Below are 5,533 nucleotides of genomic sequence, written 5' to 3'. Positions count from 1 at the left end.
TGAAGCAACGTCCTCCACAACTAGACTGAAGAACAAAAGGACAGCAACTTGTCTGTTCCCCTTCCCCCAATTCCCCAATAAAAATCTTAAAAAAAAAATGGAACGGGAAAATTACAGAAATAGAACTTTAACTGAATAAGAGGGTATACATTATGGATTACCATTAAACCAAAATGTTTTAGGTCTGGGTCATGAGCATATGATTTTCCCAATAATTTTCTGAATTTTCTATCTTATTTGTGATGAGAATTTCTTTCATAATAAGCAAAAGTAAATGTTCAACAAAATAGTTACACAAACTTAATGTTCAATTACTTGGGGATTTCATCCAGAAGTTCTTTTCCCTGGCAATGCTTCAAGGATGAAACATTTATGTAAAATGAAATGAATTTTCACCCATTAAATATAAAATCTAACTGGTACATATTCTCCACATCCAGACAAAACCTTAGAGAATATGGGAACTATGTGATAATATTATCAACAGATAAACTAAAGTGATAAATTGTACAGGACCACCAATTAAAGCAGATAAAGGTATCCTATACCATGATGAAGTGTAACAAACAGGGAAGCCACTTGCCTCTGCTCTACATGCTATGCATTTTTAACTTTTTAGAAATTCAGTGAAAGCAATAAACACAACCAGTTTACAAAAAGAAGATCAGTGTCAACTCTCATCATTAGTCTGCAAGATATCATTATCTGCACGTGGAAGAAATTCAGTTAATGCTTATTAGGAACAAATGAATATGAAAAGTATTCACGGACAAGGTGGCATTGCCTCTGTGTTTTGATGACTCCATTAGATATGTGCAGTCGGATAAGTGTGCTTTGGTAGCAGGGCTACAGCGGCAGAAGTAAAGGGGCATTTTCATGCCATCACTAATATTAGCCATAATTTATTAGCTGCTCACTGTGTTCCAGATGTAGGGCCATTTGTTTTCCATCAGTTGACTCATTCACTTAATTCTCACAACAATGCAAGAGGCGAGGTGTTGCTTATTTTACAGGTAATAAAACGGGAGCTTCGAGGATTTTAATGAGTAAATTGATTTCAGAATGGGCACTGTTTACAACCTTGAGAGTAACACTAGAATGGACGGAGAACATGAGGGAGGCCAGTGATCGAAAATGAGTGATTCCTTTTGGGAAATAGTGTACAAAGCATTGAATGATGTAGGGTGGATTCATTCTGTGAGACTTTGAACATGACTTCATTTCCTGGTTAGTGACAAAAATCTCACTGATTTATCTTCTAATACATGTGATTTCAGGCTATAGTCATGTACTCCCTTCATTGAATTAAAAAAAATTATACAAAATATATTGCAACAGAAATATAAGTGATACAGCTGTAGTAAGCAGAGGGGAGAAATTACAGAACATACATATCAGAGATCACATTTGGCTGCACATAACAGAAACCAGCTACTGTGGCTTAGCCACATAAAGGTTAATCCCATTCCCATAATAAGAGGCTCAGGGGGCACAAATCCCAAGCTGGTACAGTGGTTCCAGGAAAATCTGAGAGTCTTGGGCTCCTTCTATTTTAGGCTCAGCCACCTGTGGTGTAAGGCTGTCATTTGCATGGGCAATTCACAGTTGCAAAGTAATGGTTCCAAGTCCAGCCTGAAGTCTGTCATTCAGCCTGTAGGACAAAGGAAGGAACACGCAGCATTGGGAGCACCCTTTCACACAACTACTCCCCGAACACTCACGAGACTCTCATGTTTGTGTTACTGACTGATTACACGTAGCAGCAAGAGAGGCGGGGAAGTGCGGTCTTATAGGTGGTCACATGCTGCTCTGAACAAAACGTGGGTCCTGTACAAGAGGAGGATGGTGAGGTGAGACACTGGGAAGGCAGCCAGTAGTGATTTGGGCTTAATCCGAATGTTTTGGCTTAATAAGAGGAGTGAACTGAAAAAAGTAGAGAATGCATGAATCTAAAAGGCCACATCGAAGCTCTAAAGCAAGACACCCCTGTAAGAGGGTGATATGGACGCATATTTAGGATTAAGGGAAGAAGGTGAATCTGAGGCTATAAAGCTGAGGAGAAATCAGCATTGATTTTTAGATTCTTCCTATGCATGCAGGCCCATTTTAAGGCCTGTATATGTGATAAATCAATTATGACTTTTACAGGCTACCTGGTTCTGAAGGATACAAACGTGTTCATGAGTACAACTTGCCTTTCTAGAGCTACAGGACACATGAATATAGATGCTATTAATTTTATTAAGTGAACCATGCAGGTATTTCCTTCTCGAGCCTATTAAAACCCAAAGCCCCATTTTTATAACAAATGTGTAATGCTCACTTTGTTATCCTGGGAAAAAATTCACAGATATAACTTGTTTTTTAAGGACCTGCACAATACCTCAACATAAAGAAGAAATAAGAGGAGAGTCACTTAAAATAGTATGTCTTCCTTTCTGTAAATGATTGGTCACAACTAGGCTAGACGATCTCACCGAAAACTCAGATACTTGCCCCTATATGTAACATCACCCCAAGGTCACGGCTATACAAACAGACCGATACAGGTGTGTTCTTTTGATGGGTTGTAGATCATCTTAATCTTATGAACAAACCTTGGTCAGTTTCTGAACAATGTTAAATCTTTTCATAGTTTATATCTTAGTGACATTCTTGCAAAATTGAATGTATATGAAAACTGTGCGAAAATGCTTCTTGCTTTCATGTAAAACGAAGTAATGTTGTGGGCTTAGATACTTGTGACCAGGTTCTCAATACCCATGGGTGATTGGTGGGACCCTGGAAAGTTGTGAAGGAGAGAGGCAATCCTTCTTCCTATGGGATTGTCCCATACACTGAAGAATGTTTACAATGTGTGGCTTCTGACCACTAAATCTTAGTGACAATAAGAAAATACCTTCTCAAACATGTCTAAAATACCTCCTGGAAAGGAAGTAATGCTTTCCTTAAGAACCATTGACCTAGATGTTTGGTGCAAAAACCGACATTTACTTGAGGAAATTTTTATACTAAATCAACTCGGCTTTAAAATTTAACTAGAAAATCTGGATGAACCTGGATGAACCTGCCTTGTTTCATTCTTTGGATCTCATTTTATGCAGTTGCTCCTTCCTCTTCTTGTCTGTAGACAACAAGCCAGTCAATTTGGGGGGTCAATTCCTTCATCCCCTAGAAGCCCATTAAATCGATAAGCATTACTGATCAATCAGAGCATAGAGTTTATTTCTCTTCCTGCCAATGCCTATTATTAAGATTCTGTGCCAAGCTTTACACTCCATTAGTGACGTCTTCTTTATATGTGTATGTAATTTGTCAATGCCTGTCGACCTAGACTTCTGACCCACTGTCCAATTCTGATCAATGATGCTGAAATGTCTCTATGCCTGACCAGCCTACATGGAAGTGAGACATCTTAGTACCAGGGTGTGACTTTGGATTCATGTTGGGGGCCTTCACTAGATACCCCACTGCTCTCTGATTCCTTCATTGAGTCCACTCCTAGTTCCACTGAATCTCCAAGAACCTCAGCCACTGCCGACCACTCTCTGTACCCTTCTCCTTGCTTTACTTCAGCACTTTTGGTCTTATTTCTTCACCATGCTCCCTACATCCTGGCATAAAAAAAAACCCCAAAAGACTTTGAAGAGGAAAAAAACAATGAGAAAACATGGAACGGGAGGACTTAAATAAAAGAATAATCAGCACCCTATAGTATGTAAATGATTAGAAGGAAACGAGGATACCTGGGTGGGGGTGCCTCCTCAGTGTGTTCCCTTTCATTTCATCACCCAAGAACCCCAACTGACAAACTCCACGAGAATAGGGATATTGTCTTCTCATCTATTGCTCACTATTGATTCCCCAAATTTTGCTCGGTGTCTGAACCACAGCAAAAGCTCAGTAAGCATTTGCTGGTGAATGAATGAATGAATAAATGAATGATACCATCATTTGATAGTTGCTGTAGTAAAAACTAGTTTGTGTGCAAGTGTGAAGCTTCAAATCAGATAGTGAAATGACCCACACATTGATGATCTTAACTAAAATGGTAAGTTCAAATTAGTTAACTATTTCAAAAGTCTTTAAATAGAGAGTGACTTTTTCCAGTAACAAACGTATATATTTATGACTAGTAACAGTGTTTATTACCTCCTCAAATATATACATATATACATTTATAGTTATTATGACCCTACTGGGTTACCATTTGAGACACTTTGATCTAAAATTTAAACTGTAAATTTTCAAGGAGTGTGATCCCTCTTCTTGTTTAAATGCAGGACAGCAACAACAACCACTGATATAGTTGAATTTCCCAACTTGAGAAATTCCCATTTGTTTATCAATGGGTAATTCACTTTAAACGTTAAGGGGATATTACCTTCTAATTGAACCTCAACAGTAAGATACAGTGCTATTGAATCAAACCAGAGTGTCACTCTCCTAAAATTGGCATATTTTGAACTATAAAATGACACATGTACTTATGAAAATATTTTTAATTATTAGGTTTATTCCTAAAATTAAGGAAAATGTCCACATAAAAATGTATTTGCTTCAAATTTTGAAAAGTGATTTGAAAAATCAAGAGATACAGGACTTCGTATGTTAGATGTGATTTCTGCATCACATAACTCTATTGATACATAAACAGAAGAAACAAAATTTCCTCATTCAGTGCTGAGTTCCGTAATTTGAGAATATTAAGCTACTACTTTTCTGGTCTCCTAGTGAACTGGGGAATTTGGAATGTTTCTTTTTACAGAAACTATCAGAAGCAGGAGGCAAAAGATGGCAGCAGTGAGTCGCTCCAAGATCTAATGCCACACCTGGTCTTTTTACTGCATTTTCCAATATTATCTAATTGTGCATTTAATAATAGTATCTTAAGTTACAAATTATTTTAGAAGAATAGGCATCACAAATGCCCCAATGAAATCAGGCACACAGCAAATTAAATCAAAGTAGTCCAGGGCATCACTGGTTTCCTTAAATACCCACCTGATCCACCCTCTAAAGAAGTCTAGAGGGACTGCCTATGGGTCATTTCCAAGGATTACAACGAGAATGACTGCTCATCTCAAAAATAACTCTAAGAAAACTTTAGAAAATTCTTTCTTAACTTGGATCTATATAGGCATAAAACACGAATTTTCTGTGGAAAGTATCTGTGTACCTACTTCAAATTGTATCCAAAATGTAATTGACTTCCTCTCAACCCTCCCTCCCTCCACACCCCCATGACTGGAGTTAAAAGATGCAAAGAGGAGTACAGGTTAAAAAAAATTCTGAGCAAAGCTAAGGCAGGAACACAGAGAATCCTTTAAAATGCAATGTGGCCTAACGGATATAGCTGCTGATTGGTCTTATACCAAGTACTCCATGATAATTGAACTGCCTTTCCGACAAAACAAAATTTTATATATATATATACATATACATATATATATACATATATATATATACATATACATATATATATACATATATACACACACATATACATATATACATATATATGTATATATAT

This window comes from Hipposideros armiger, unplaced genomic scaffold (assembly GCF_001890085.2).
Source record: "Hipposideros armiger isolate ML-2016 unplaced genomic scaffold, ASM189008v1 scaffold_445, whole genome shotgun sequence".
Lineage (NCBI taxonomy): Eukaryota > Metazoa > Chordata > Mammalia > Chiroptera > Hipposideridae > Hipposideros > Hipposideros armiger.
Note: the sequence above shows the minus strand (reverse complement) of the source record.